Genomic DNA, 16,085 nt, shown 5'->3' with positions numbered 1-16,085 from the left:
GTGATGAACAGTTTTAGCAGATTAAAATGTAAATTTGATTGAAGAAAACAATCTACAAAAATTTATGCTTCTGTATAATCTATGTGATTAAATGTTACTTGTTTCAAAGCTAGTGTTTCTGACACTTCCAATTACAGCTTTTGGAAGTTTTATTCCACATCATTTAATCTATTTTAAAGAACTCTCCCTTTTAGGCTCTGCACATAGAAATGCATGTTTAGCATGAATTTCCAATACAAATTTAGAAATAATCTTTGTCCAGTCTGCACCAAGACTCATTCTATAAGGAGATAACAAACTTTAAAAGCTAAATATTCAATCCTCTTTCTTATACTGGATCTCAGTATAGCTATAATTGCCCTTTTTCTTTAAACTGTTGTAAAACACCCAGCATAACATTTATTCCCCTAACCACTTTTAAGTGTGCAGCTCATTGGTGTTGACTATAGTCATATTGTTGTGCAATTACATTTCTAGAATTTTTTATTTTGCAAAACTGAAATTCTATATCCCTTGAACAGTAGTGCCCATTCCCCATTCCACCCAGCCTCTGGCAACAACCCTTCCACTTTCTATTTCTGTGACTTTGACCACATTAGATACCTCATATACGGGAACTCCTACAGTATTTGTCTTTTTATGACTGAATTATTTCACTTAGCTTAATATATATTCAAAATTCATGAAGCAGGATTTGTAGCATTTATACGATTTTTTCTTCTGTAAGGCTGGAGGATATTCTGTTGTGTGTATACGCCATTCTGTTTATCAGTTTATCTGTCTATGGCCACTTGGGTTGCATCTCTTGGCTACTGTGAACAATGCTGTATTGAACATGGGCATGCAAATATCTCTTCAATTTCAGCTTTCAGTCCCTTTGGCTATACCCAGAAGTGGGATAGCTGGATCATATGGTAATTCTATTTTTAATTTTTGAAGAAAACCCCATACTGTTTTCCATAGAGGCTGCAGCATTTTATATTTCCTCAGAGCTATTGTCCCTTTTATTACAGATTACAATCACTAAATATTGAATGATGTTAGTAATTATTAAATAATAATAAAATAATGGTAAGATTATTCAGTTCAGTTCAGTCGCTCAGTTGTGTCCAACTCTTTGTGACCCCATGAACCTCAGCACGCCAGGCCTCCCTGTCCATCACTAACTCCCTTAGTCCATCCAAACCCATGTCCATTGAGTCGGTGATGCCACTCAACCATCTCATCCTCTGTTGTCCCTGTCTCCTCCTGCCCTCAATCTTTCCCAGCATCAGGGTCTGGCTGTCATATAACTGAGTTTTCAGTGCTTTGCATTAGTTTGAAACAGTACATTTAGTGATATGCCATTTTGCCATGCTTTAGTTTTGTTTTGTTTTTATTCATGGATTTGGAATCTCAGAGCACTGCTCTACCATGTGCTGTGTTGTGCTTAGTTGCTCAGTCATGTCCAGCTCTTTGCAACCCCATGGACTGTAGCCCACCAGGCTCCTCTGTCCATGGGAATTCTCCAGGCAAGAATACTGGAGTGGGTTGCCATACTCTCCTCCAGGGGATCTTCCCAACCCAGGGATTGAACCCAAGTCTCCTGCACTGCAGGCAGATTCTTTACTGTCTGAGCCACCAGGGAAGTCCTGCTTTACCGTAAACTGTTATAAATGAGACTTCCATGTAATTCAAAGAAAATTATAAGCCAAGGTAAAGAAAGAAAATTGCCATTTCCACCGGTTATCTTAGTCTGAGGAAAATTCTGTGTGAGCTGCTAGGGTAGAATTTGCCTGATAAAGCCCCATCAAGTGAGCAGGGTCATCTTTTGGCACTGTTATATTGACATCTTACCTGGAAGGTGACATTGCACCCCTGCCTGGTACTTCTGGGTCACTCCTGTTGCAAAAAAGCTTCCTGGATTTGTCATGGCTTCGGTTGGTGGAGACACCCAAATATCGTTGGAATTTACGTGTGTGTGTGTGTGTGTGTGTGTGTGCGTGTATTGTCATTGTCAGAACTTTACCATGGTTTTCCAGAAGATAAAATGATTTCACATATATAAAAACACTTTTAACTCCAAATTGATCTGTACAGTTAGTGCAATTCCTATTAAAATTCAGCAAGGTTTTTTATAGACACAGATAACCTTCTAAAATTCACATGCAAAGGCACAGAATATAGACCAGATAAAATAGTTTTGAAAAAGAAGAATCAAGTTGGAGAAATTACCTGATTTTAAGTCTTACTACATAGAGGCAAGATAATTGGCAGAGGGTAAGTACATAGATCGATGGAACAAAAGAGAGAACCCAAAAGCAAACCCATACAGTACACCCAACTGATTATCAAAAGCACTCTAATAAAGAAAAGCCCTGTATTATCACAAAATCCTGTCTGTATCGATTTCAGCCTCTCTGCCTCTGGATTTTTATTTGTATCATCTACTTCAATTTGCAGCACCATCTTCCCAGATTGCATGGTTCTCCCCACCTTCAGAGAAACCTTCCCTGATCATTCCGGCCTGAAATAGTATTTTCTACTTCTAACTTTAGGAATTTAGCATTTAGAATTTCTGGTCAAGGGTCTAAAATAGGAAATGAAAAGATATTACAGTATTAAAGATTAAAGCAAAAGACTAAAGTAGGGTAAAACTAAACTGCAGAGGTTGCCGTGGCCTGATTTTTTCTGCCAAGTTTTAAAACTCTTCTGACGAGGGCCAGTAAACGTGTTGAGGCAAAGAGCTATTTCTGTCTTATTCATTGCTAAATGTATCCCTTTATTTGGCACATGAATTTGAGCGTTGGGCTTACTAGGCATCTAGGTAGGCCCTGAGCCCAAAAAGGCAAGCAAAGGCCAAACACAACTCTTGAACTTCTGTGTTTTCACTACACCATCTAGTTCCCAAATCAATACCCTCAGGAAGTATTTGTTGACAGACTGAACGGCTAAATTGAGGTTACATAATGAGGGAAGCAATAGGAGCCACCCCATAAAGACCGAAAGACATTGCATAATGGAGTATTTTCTACCTAACATTTGTCTAGCCTCGACGTCCCAGAAGCATAGCATGCACGTTTCAGCCAAAGCTTCTGTTTGAAATAAAAACAGGTCTCTGGCTACTAAGCAGTCCCAGCCTCAAGGCTCAGGTCTCCAGTAAAATGGTGATAAGACTAAAACAGAAATCTCTTTTCTTTGAGGTTCCCATGTGGCTTGCCACCTGCCAGTCCCTGAATGGCTTCCCTACTGAGTGGGGTCAGACGCACAGTGGGTGTGTCAAGTAGACAGTGTACTGCAGCTAATTTTAAAATGCACAAGTGCCTTGAGGAATGCCAAAGGTGGAAACGTACTGCCCCAGGAGACATCAGATGAAATCATAAACACTGGAACACTCAGAGCAGTGCCAAACCCCGTCTCCAGCCTGAAGCCCTGAAAAAGAGCGTGGGGCTTAGTTTCCTTAGCTATTGTTGTTCAGTCACTACATCGTGTCTGACTTTTTGTGACCCCCATAGACTGTAGCCTACTAGGCTCTTCTGTTCCTAGAATTTTTCAGGCAAAAATACTGGAGTTGGTTGCTATTTCCTACTCCAGGGGATCTTCCCAACTGAGGGATTGAACCCGTGTCTCTTTCATCTCCTGCATTGGCAGGCAGATTCTTTACCACTGTGCCACCTGGGAAACCCCATGTAAATTATACCTGAACATAATTGATTTTTTAAAAAGAATAATGAGAACCAGAAAAAAGAAAAACAGCAATGAAAGTGACCATTGGTTTGGTCTTGAATAGAATCCAAAGCTTGACTTCCAATACTAATTAAAAATCTGACCAAAACTTCAAGATAGGTATTCTCCTGGGCTGTTCTATCCAGGTGCAGCACTCAGAGACTGGCATAATACATTGGAAAGCCTTTTTTTGCTTCTTTACCAAAAATTAGACTGTCTTAAATCCTCCTCCTCCTTTTAAGCTTTTTTTGGGTCAATTTCTCCCAGCCCTAGGGATCACAGAAGTTTGATCATGAACAACTACGTGCTGACTGTGGATCAGGAAAAGGCAGACTGGAGAAAGGGTTCCCCACGATTTCAGTTTGAGCCCTTACTTACTGTTCTTCGCTGCTAAGACAGTGCTGCTAACATCCCCAGAATCTATAGAGTAAAAATGCACCTGGGCATAGGACCACAAGCCTGGGTCTGGAATGCTTTCCTGCTGGTTTCTGGCCATACATATACTGTGTTTTCTGGCCATACACACTAGATCTATGATGAATCATCAGCTTGGAAACATTTTCTACTTTCAAATCCTGTCCTGAAGCATTTGGCATGACTTCTTTTCCTTTAGAATTTTTGTGCTCATTGTGAGAATGAATGAATTTGGTCTTGTTAATAACAATGCCTGATAACACAGGACTAATGCTAATAACAAAGGACTGATGGTAAAGCTGAAGCTCCAGTACTTTGACCACCTGATGCGAAGAAGTGACTCCTTAGAAAAGACCCTGATGCTGGGAAAGATTGAAGGCAGGAGGAGACGGGGATGACAGAGGATGAGATGGTTGGATGGCATCATTGACTCAACGGACATGAGTTTGAGCAAGCTCTGAGAGTTGGTGATGGACAGGGAAGCCTGGTGTGTTGAAGTTCATGGGATTGCAAAGAGTTGGCTGTGACTTTGTGACTGAACTAAACTGAATAACAATGCCAGCCATTTCAGCAGTATTAAAAGTACCTTTTCATTCTTTAGTGTCAATTCTAACACCATCTCCTGAGGGAGGGCTCCCTTGATGACTTTAGTTAATGCAGGCATCTCTCCCCTTACATCCTTGAGCCACCCTCAACCACTTTGCCATGTATGATTGTCTTTATGGTGCTCATCGATATCTGAAATGATCCTGGTGCTTACTTATTGTCTGTCTCCTCCTTGCTAAAATGTCATCCTGTGAAAAACGGGACCAAATCTACCTGTTCACAATATCCTGAAAGCAGTGCTCAACTCAGAGCAGGCACTTGACGAATATTTTGGAATGAATTCAGCTATACAATATGCGAAGACATTTAAACAGTTATGTAGAATCTACATTTGAATTCTCTCAAATATCTCTGTTTATATTCTTCAATTGTAAGTATCGTTAAAAATATAAACTTAGATTCCAAGTTATTTGTCACTTACTGATGAGAGATCTGTAGACAAAAGTTGCCAAAATGCAAATTGCTTTTTAAAGTACTTTAATTCCTTTATAAAGATTTTTTAAGTTCTTAAAGTAAAACTAAAGTTTGGTCTCAGTGAATGTTCTTAATACTATTAATCTATTAAGCAGATACACATATTTGCTTTATCAAATATCAAATTTAGTTATCAAAGAACTTCAGTTGATTTTTTGCCCTTTTCATGGTTCAGAGAGTCCTATTTCAAAACTAAATAAAAGTTAACTGAAAATATGGAAATATCCAGGGTAAATTCACCTAGTGAATAAAACTGCAATAAAGAGAGGAAAAGGTATGCAAACAAAGTAGGCAATGTTCTGTTTTTCTTTGATTTATTGCTGAAGGAAAAGAAAAAAAGTAATGATGATTCAACGCTTCCGAAAACCTTCATCATTTTAAACTATTTAATGAAAAAGTTATAATATAAAAATGCAGCATGAATAAAAATATAAAAACAGGAATTTCCATCAGCTTAAAGAAGAAGTCTGAATGGAGAGTGCAAAAAAGCATTTTATTTTGAATAGAGATTTGTTTCTTTTCGTAAGTGCATGAGTTTGAACACTTACCCCACGTTTGGGTGTCATTATCTTTGGCCCCCTTGACATCACAAAAACTTGTTTTTCCACCTGGGATTGGTTGTTGTAGTGGGTTGAATTGAAAATTATATCCATGTCATAATCCTTAGTACTTGCACATGTGACTTTATTTGGAAATAGGGTATTTATTTAATTTAGTGAATGGAAGATATTTCAAATTCTGTAGTGGCTGATAATTTTCAGAAGTTTCAAATATATGATTTCATAGAACCTCATAATGGCCCTCTCTCCTTGTCTGCCTCTATGTTGTCCCTCCCTCCCCACTGGTAATCACTACTTTGTTCTCTTTATCCTGTGAGTTTGTGAGACTGTTTCTTTTTTGTTTTATTCACTAGTTTGTGGGGTTTTTTAGATTCCACATAAAAGTGATAAATACCGTATTAGTCTTTCTCTGTATGACTTCTTTAACTTATCACGATTCCCTCCAAGTACATCAGTTTTGTTGCAAATGGCAAAGGAAATAGGACCTTTACAGATAAAATTAAGTTAAAGGTTTCCAGATGAGATGATCCTGGATTTCGGGTGACCCCTAAATCCAATAATTAGTGTTCTTATAAGAAAAAAAGAGGGAGATTTGAGACCTACTGACAGAGGAGAAAAACCAGAGGGAAAAAACAGGGGCAGCAATTGGAATGACATATTTAAAACCAAGGAATGCTAAGGATTTCCAGAAGAGAAACTAGGGAAGAGGCATGCCGTAAATTCTCCCTCTGAACCTCCAGAAAGAAACAACCCTGCCGACAACTCGATTTCAGCCTTCTGGCCAACAGTGAAAACTTACGCTCCTGTTGTTTCATGCCACCAATTTGTGGTAATTTGTTACAGCAGTCCCAGGAAATAAACACAGTTGTACACAGCACACCTCATTTTATTGCACTTTGCAGGCATTGCATTTTTTTAAAAAATGAAGGTTTATGGCTATCCTACCTCTCGACTAAGTCTGTGCAAGTCTCTCAGTCATGCTCGATTCTTTGTGACCCCATGCACTGTAGCCCGCTAGGCTCCTCTGTCTATAGGATTATCCAGGCAAGGATACTGGAGTGGGTTGCCATGTCCTCCTCCAGGGGCTCTTCCCAACCCAGGGATTGAACCCAGGTCTCCCCCGCTGCAGGCGGATTCTTTACTGTCTGAGCCACCAGGGAAGCCCATGAATACTGGAGTGGGTAGCCTATTCCTTCTCCAGGGGAACTTCCCAACCCAAGAATTGAACTGGGGTCTCCTGCATTGCAGGTGGACTCTTTACCAGTTGAGCTACCAGGAAAGCCCAGTTTGTGTCATTTTTCCAACAGGACTTGCTCACATCATGTCTCTGTGTCACATTTTGTTAATTCTAACAATATTTCAGAGCCTCCACCAGCAAAAAAGATTGTGACTCGATGAAGGCTCAGATGGGGGGTAGCATTTTTCTTTTTTAGCAATTTGTAGGTATTTGTAGATTAAGTTAAGTACAGGTTTATTTTAAGACATAATGCTATTGCACACTTAATAGACTATGGTATGGTGTAAACATAACCTTATATGCACTGTGCTGTGCTTAGTTGCTCAGTCATGTCCAATTCTTTGTGACCCATGGACTGTAGCCTGCCAGGCAACTTGATCCATGGGGATTCTCCAGGCCAGAATATTGGAGTGGGTTGACATGCCCTCCTCCAGGGTATCTTCCCAACCCAGGGATTGAACCCAGGTCTCCTGCATTGCAGGCAGATTCTTTACTGCCTGAGAAACCCCCAAATTCAATGACTTGCTTTATTGCTATATTGACTTTATTTCAGTGGAACTCAACCTGCAAGATCTCCAAGGTGTGTCTGTTATGACTTAAGTAAACGTCTAGTCAAGGCTATAGTTTTCCCAGTAGTCATGTATGGATGTGAGAGTCGGACTGTGAAGAAAGCTGAGTGCCAAATAATTGATGCTTTTGAACTGTGGTATTGGAGAAGACTCTTTAGAGTCTCTTGGACTGCAAGGAGATCCAACCAGTCCATTCTAATGGAGATCAGTCCTGGGTGTTCTTTGGAAGGAATGATCCTAAAGCTGAAATGCCCGTACTTTGGCCACCTCATGCGAAGAGTTGACTCATTGGAAAAGACTCTGATGATGCGAGGGATTGGGGGCAGGAGGAGAGGGGATGATAGAGGATGAGATGGCTGGATGGCATCACCGACTCGATGGATGTGAGTCTGAGTGAATTCCGGGAGTTGGTGATGGACAGGGAAGCCTGGCGTGCTGCATTTCATGGGGTTGCAAAGAGTCGGACACGACTGAGTGACTGAACTGAAACGCTTTTTTTATGCCTAAAAGTTTGCAGAACAACACATCTTGTTACTTTGTAGACCATCGTGGAGCACTGTAATCTGTATCTCTGGGAAGCAGCCTTTGAACGGTCCTTAACGAAAGTTTCTTTAGGCTCTGCTGCATTCTAGAATTTACTTTGGGGAATAACAGTGATGATTTCAATACTCAGGAAAAAGAATCTCAACCACCTAGGGGCCAATTGAAAGCTCTACTTTTCCACTTAGTAACACTTAACATTCTTAGGGGACAAAAATCATTTAATAACAACATCCCTAGGAAGTAAAAGCAAGTTTTCCTTGAAATGATTGCTTGGCAGAGCTATTCTTTATTCAGTGGTTCTATAATATTTTGATTTTAGTTTGTCATATGAAAAATGTACTTCAAATTGATAATAACATAAGTAAAAGTAGAGGAGGGGTGAAGAGGAAGGGCTGCATTCATCAGTGTGTTTACTACATTCACTAAGGGCTTGGGCTATATAATATTAGATTTATACTTTTATTGTTCTTTTGTTTCTAAGTTGTATCCAGCTCTTTTGTGACATCATGGACTGTATCCTGCCAGCCTCTGTGCCCATTTTCCAGACAAGAATACTGGAGTAGGTTGCCATTTCCTTCTCCAGGGATCTTCCCTACCCAGGGATCAAACCCACATCTTCTGCACTGACAGGTGGATTCTTTACCACTGAGCCACCAGGGAAGCCTGACTTTATAATAGACAGATAAAAATTTAGAGCAGCTCTATTTATTTAAAATGCACTTGAACTTTCAAAGCTCATAACTTTACCATTACCTAGTCACTTAAACAAGAAAACATTGTTGACAACTCTTCTCTCTATCCCCAAATTCCCCAAGTATTTTCTAAATGCTTGTCCTTTGTTGAAGTGTCTTAGAAATGGCTCATATCATATCAAGACTAGACATTCATAGCATGTTGCTAACCGGTCTCCCAGCTTCATTATCTATTTATTCCAATCTTATTTATTATTATAAATAATCTATTATTCTATTTAATCCACCATCTACACTATTTCTTGGGTTATATTATTTTTCTAAAACAAGTCACACTTTGTGAATACAAATTCCTCAGCACGATACAAAAGACCTTTTCTTATCTGTAGTGGTCAATCTGTGCACACAAAAGTATGAATTCTGTGTAGACAGAATAATAATTCTGAACTAACATTTAACTCTTTTAATGGAGACACAGGCTAGTATCTCTCAAACTTTAATGTAAATAAATATCACCTAAGGATCTTATTAAAATAAAGACAAGAAGGATGGGTGAGGCCTGAGCATCTGTGTTTCTAACTAACTCCTAGGCATTGCAAACGTTGCTAATTCAAGTACCAAACTTTGAGCGGCCAGGATAGAGTGAAGCCTTAAGCTAAATGTCTAAGTAAACACTTCTCTCTCTGAATACAAGTGTGGGTCCTCTTCCATTTCCTTTTTGGTTCTCTGCCAGCGTCTTCTATGAAAGCCCAGGTAATAGAGTAAAGTCCTTGAAGACAAAGACCACAACCCCTTCCTGCTTGGGTCTCTACTCCAGGGTCTAGCACGGCATTCTGACACAATGACTCAGAATCGTTCCACAAGCTGTCTACAACTATAATAACAGTTAATAGGTTAATTTATCACAAGAACTTCACAGACATAGTGCTGAGGGGGCTGAAGAGAGGAGCTTGAAAGAGGGGGACTGTTTTTCCAGTTTCAGTTTGAGTCAGGTGTGGGTTAGCCACTGAGTCTAGCCAATGGGATGTGCCATATGCTGCTCCAGACCCGGGCCCACAGGAACATTCCACGTGCGGTTCTGCATGGTCTGTTCCTCCATGGGCTTGGTGCAGACCTGTGTAGTGGCTGTGGAAGCTAGCTGGTGAAGATGGCAGAGACAAAGAGGGAAGGAGTCTGTGACCTGGTATTACTGATTGGAAGAGAGCCACCTGCTGTTCAGGACCACTCATTTTTGATCTTTCATAACTGAAAAAGTAAAGTCTTGTCTTTTTTGAACCTTTATAGATTTGAGGGTCTGTTTTTATGGTAGATTATCTTACTTAAAGCAGTTGGAATTTTGTAATTTGGCAGAATGATGCATGATATTAGTGTCAGATCAGTGTTGCTTTTAAACTGGTTATGGTTTTCAATTTTGAGGTGAGGGATGCTTGTAAATATAAATTCCTGTTATATTAGCTTTCTTTTTATATACCCACTTAAAAAGGTCTTAATCAGGCTAGTTGTATACCATAAAAACCATGTTCTTACTTGAATAGTTGCTGTTTTATTTAGAATTTTTTAAAAAAACCACTTTATTTAGAATGTATCTAGTTTTACCAGTGAAATGCAACATAGAAATTGCAGATATAATGTTTTTGTTACAATAATTAGTAGCAAAATTATGAGTAAATCTGAGATACTAATGGTTCCTAGGGAAATATCTAAGATAGAGATGTTTTCAAACATGTAACCCATGAATAAACAGAACTGCTTTTTGAAACTATATTCTAATGACTAACATTAAAAACCACCATAGGAAAGGATATGATAATTCAAAGTAAGCACTTCCTATAAAATGCAATCATTCTTCCAAGTTGGGAGTAGGAAGGATGAGGAATATAGCAGAATATTTGAATAAAAATGTCAGAGACATTAAGAAGGTATAAGGAGTATGAGGAAAATCAAAAGGGTTCTGTTAGAAGTTATTACTAAACCTTGCAATTTTACTTATATAATCATGTTGTTTATAATAAAAGCCTTTCATAATTATTGGCAGTGACATATATTGTCCAACTCTTTTAGAATAAATGAAACTGAAGGGATTTCTGAGCCTTTTCATTCCAAAATTGGAACAGAGAAATTGATTTTCATATAACAGATTATTGTGGAAATAAATAACTAAATGGTCAGATATGCTTTGCCTTACATCTGTGAGTATTATTTGTGGACAGGTTATTATTTATAGAAAACATGATTTGTCTTAAAATATGAAAAATATAGGTAAGTGTGTTTTCTTATATTATACATTTTTGAAAAACAAACAAGCCAAACTCCATTAACCTATTGAACCAGAGTGATAGTCTTTCAGATAATAGTTATCAGTTGCCAGGAATTCCTAATACTATGAGGCAGAGGATGTTGGCATCAGTGGCCATCAGACAGGCCCCTCCTTTCTTTCAGTCAAATGTTTCTGATTCTGCCTTGACCAGAGTTTTCTCTCCCAGATCAAGCAGGGGGAAATAAATCAGATACTGCTATGATTTGAGTTTTGAATTTATTTCTTCTCTTTCTGAGGTTTGAACAAAATGTTACAAGGTGTAAGCAGAGTTTGCAAGCCAAGGAGGCAGGGTGAATCTGGCCTGTAGATGAGTTCTGTTGGCCTGGACAATGTCCTTGTTTTTCTCAGGAGATTGTACAAAATCACTGTGGATGGTGATTGCAGCCATGAAATTAAAAGAGGCTTGCTCCTTGGAAGGAAATTTATGACCAACCTAGACAGCATATTAAGAAGCAGAGACATTACTTTGCCAACAAAGGTTTGTCTAGTCAAGGCTATGGTTTTTCCAGTGGTCATGTATGGACGTGAAAGTTGGACTATAAAGAAAGCTGAGTGCCGAAGAATTGATGCTTTTGAACTGTGGTGTTGGAGGAGACTCTTGAGAGTCACTTGGACTGCAAGGAGATCCAACCAGTCCATCCTAAGGGAGATCAGTCCTGGGTGTTCATTGGAGGGACTGATGTTGAAGCTGTAACTCCAATACTCTGGCCACCTGATGCGGAGAGCTGACTCATTTGAAAAGACCCTGATGCTGGGAAAGATTGAAGGCAGGAGGAGAAGGAGACAACAGAGGATGAGATGGTTAAACGGCATCACTGACACAATGGACATGGGGTTGGGTAGACTCCAGGAGTTGGTGATGGACAGGGAGGCCTGGCTTGCTGTGGTTCATGGGGTTGCAAAGAGTTGGACACGACTGAGCAACTGAACTGAACTGTACAAAAAAGAAATCTGGACTGGAGCTTCTTTCAAAACACTTGAAGTTCTATCACTAAAGGTTCAAGATCCTGCTTGTGGGTGATAAAGTGAAGCTGAGGGGCTGCCACCCCCTTTTGGTGGGAAGAAACTTCCTGCCTTCTCTCCCTGTTTTATTCTCCCAAAGCTTACATCTTGCATTTGCCTGTCTATACCGTGCTAGCATTTTAGTTTGTAACTCCTATAAAGAGGAATGTAGAGGATATATGGAAATCAGGAAGAACACATCAAATAATGTCAGTTAATGAGCTACTGTGATTATAGGAAAAGCATAATAATGCTGTTAAATTATTTTATCTAGTTAATAAAATATAATAATTAATTTCTGAGAGAAAAAAACAAATCTATATTTTCCAAAAGCAGTGTTGCAATAAACTGATCTAAAGTTGTCATAACAGACTGGCAGGCATCCTACACTATCATCGCCACATTCCAGTTGCTGAAACCAACATTCGCTGGTATGCTGTTCCATTTTGTAGAAAAATCTCAAAAACTGGGAAGTTTAGGAACTGATAAAGATCATGATAAAAGAAGGAGTTTCACACAAAAATGTGAATTCTTTAAAGACAGGGAATTCTTCCTTTTGGCAAAAATACAGAGAAAAGTGGAAGGTGAAGAGAGTGTTAGGGCTCGCAGGGCCCTGACAAGTTATGTAGCCCAGACTTTAATTTTGCAATTGAGTCCATTCACCCAGAAACAAACTAGGAGCTAAGATGAAGTCAGGGGTGAGGTGAAGTCATGCCCTGATGCCCAGCAGAGAGCTTTACACCACTGCGAAAATCCCTGGGGAGACTGCTCGGGGTTTTAGAACCATTTGGATGTTTGAGTTGAGAAGAACCAGCTTAATCCTATTACCTTACCTGTGAGGAGGTAACTGGAGATGATTCAGGACATAGGCCAGAAAGATCCTCATTAAAACCAGGACGACCACTCAGCGCAGTCTCTTTCCTGGCTTGTTCAGCCTCTTCTCATGCCTTTCTTCTCCATGTTCACTCCTCTTTGGCCGAACAAGTGTTTCAGTATGACCCCAGAAGCTTCCCTGTTCAGGGCCCATGCAAGTCTTAGTCCTTTATTCTAAAATACACTCTTCTGCCTTTCTGGCTCATTCCACTGCTCAAGCTTCATCCTAAATGTTACTTTCCCAAAGAAACCTTTCCTGACCTACCTGATTAGGTGGGTCTCCCTAGAAGTCCCATTCAAAACTGTTAGCAAAAGAAATAATTTCACTTTGTGTGGCATTAGAGGCTGGTACATTCTTTGGTGTCACTTTGTTTTAATCACTGTATTGACTTAAACTTTACTTTTCAAATTATATAGTGAAAATGTTAAAGGTTCCACAGTGCTTATTATGCAAAATAGGATCCCTGTTCCTGATCTCTGCTCAACCACCTTATTTTTGCTTCCCAGGAAAAAACACCTTCAACTCTGTGTGTGTGCATCTGTGTGTGTGTGTGTGTGCACGTGTGCATGTGTGTGTTGGTGTTAACTCTATATTTCTTAATAATATATACTGTGGTTTCTTGATTTTGAAAATTTAGCTGCTGATTGCCTACTATAGAAAGTGAAGTCATATCTCTTTTACATCCCTCCCTTCTCACACCTAGACACACTTCCCCTCCTAGTGCATTTATATCATAATTTCTGGTTAGATAAGTATATGGTGTTCTTACTATTCTGAATATGTGTTATGCACAATTGAGCCACATGATAAAATGCTATAACATTTCTTATTTTAGATACTACATATTCCTTTTATATAACTTTTATGTTCCCAGTTCTTGGTAACTGTCCTGTTTCCTCTTTGGTTAGTTTTTAGTGTACCTCTTGCTAATTTATTCCCAGACTCTCTTGCATACGTATAAATCTCATCTCAGGATGTGTGAGCACATCAGATACTGATTTCATCTTCTGGAGATAGCCACCCTCCTGCTCCAGTCTAAAAAGCCCGTTTGCCACACTGGCTCTGCCGCTGTTGCCTGGGACTTTCCTGCACCGTGTGTACAATGCCTTCTTGTTCTCTTCTACTGTGGGATCTCCTGATTTCTAGGTCCCTCTCTCAGAGGTTACAGGTTACTCATTTCTAAAACATTAGGATGAAGTAATATCAGTGACAAGAGCCATAGAACCTCAAGGGAATAAAGGCACTGCCTTCTTTTTATACTAGATATTTAATCACATTTTGTGTTTTTAAAGTTGTAGTTGGTTTTTTTATGACATTTCATGAAAAATAAATCCTCTCTTTTAACAGCTAGGAGTGACTATTTTTAGTTTTAATATATTACCTTTCAGGAAGGTAGTAAAAGCAATGGAAGATATGTTAAATATATATCACTGTTAAATCATGCGGATAGAAGTGCTTTTTCACTTTTGAAATTACAGCTTCATATATAAAGGATTGAGTAAAATGGGTGACAGGTTTGTAATGTGCTCAAGTGGGACAATTTATATTTTATGATTCCTAAGATCAAAGAGATGAAATGTACAGTATTCAAATATGGGCTTAAATACTTGTAACTAGCAACCCCAAATGGAATATTAGCTAAGATTTTTAAAACAATATGCACTATACATCTTTTCAAAACAATATGCCCTAAATGTTAGTCGCTCAGTCGTGTCCAGCTCTTTGCAACCCTTTGGACTGTAGCCTACCAGGCTCCTCTGTCCATGGGGATTCTTCAGGCAAGAATACTTGAGTGGGTTGCCATTTCCTCCTCCAATATGCGCTAAACTACAGTAAAATTAAGAACTTCTGTTCATCAAAAGAAACCATTAAGAGAGCTCAAAGCCAAGCTACACATAGAAAAAGATATCTACAATACATATGTTTGAAAAGAAACAAGTCATTAAGAAACCAGTAAAAAAAAAAACACACACACACAAAATCTTGAATAGCATTTTACAAAAGAATATTCTGATATCCAGTAGGCATGTGATAAAATGCTCAATACCATTCCTTATTCCTCCATCAACCCACCAGAATGGCAAAAACTTAAAAGGCTTACTGGTTGATGAGGATGTGGAGGTACTGTAACCTCAGTGTACTGCTGCTGGGAACATGAAATGACACAACTGTCATGAAAAACACTGAGGGGGCTGCTCAACAAATTAAACGTGGAATCACCATATACTGTAGCAACTCCACTTCTGGCCATTTGCCCCAGAGAATCTGGAATCAGAAGCTTGAACAGATATTTGCACACTAACGTTCATAGTAGCATCATTCACAGGAGCCAAAAGATTAAAACAACCCAAACGTCTATTGATGGATAAGTAGATAAACAAATTATGGTATATACCTACACTGGAATGTTATTCAGCCTTGAAACAAATGAAATTCTGATACATGTTACAACACTGATGAACTTTAAAGGCATTAAAGTACGTAAAATAAACCAAACATGAAAAGATAAATATTATATGGCTCCGATGGCACCCCACTCCAGTACTCTTGCCTGGAAAATCCCATGGACGGAGGAACCTGGTGGGCTGCAGTCCATGGGGTCGCGAAGAGTTGGACACGACTGAGCGACTTCACTTTCCACTTTCATGCATTGGAGAAGGAAATGGCAACCCACTCCAGTGTTCTTGCCTGGAGAATCCCAGGGATGGCAGAGCCTGGTGAGCTGCCATCTATGGGGTCACACAGAGTTGGACACAACTGAAGCGACTTAGCAGTAGCAGTAGCCACTTATAAAGTTACCCAGATTAGTCAGATTTACAGAGAACAGAAAGTAGAATGCTGGTTGCCATAGCCTTGGGATTACCAGCACTGGGAGTTACTTTTAATATATGCAGAATTGCAGTTTGGGATGATGAAAAATTTCTGGAGACAGATAATAGTGATGATTGTACAACAATGTGAATAAATGTACTTAATGCTACTGAATTGTACACTTAAAAATAACTCAAGCTCATTAATACCTGTGTTCTTGGAGCATAAGTGGATGAGGAAACAGAAAATGGATAAGAAAAAAATGGTCAGATTCTTGTCCT

Source organism: Ovis canadensis, chromosome 10 (assembly GCF_042477335.2).
Source record: "Ovis canadensis isolate MfBH-ARS-UI-01 breed Bighorn chromosome 10, ARS-UI_OviCan_v2, whole genome shotgun sequence".
NCBI lineage: Eukaryota > Metazoa > Chordata > Mammalia > Artiodactyla > Bovidae > Ovis > Ovis canadensis.
Note: the sequence above shows the minus strand (reverse complement) of the source record.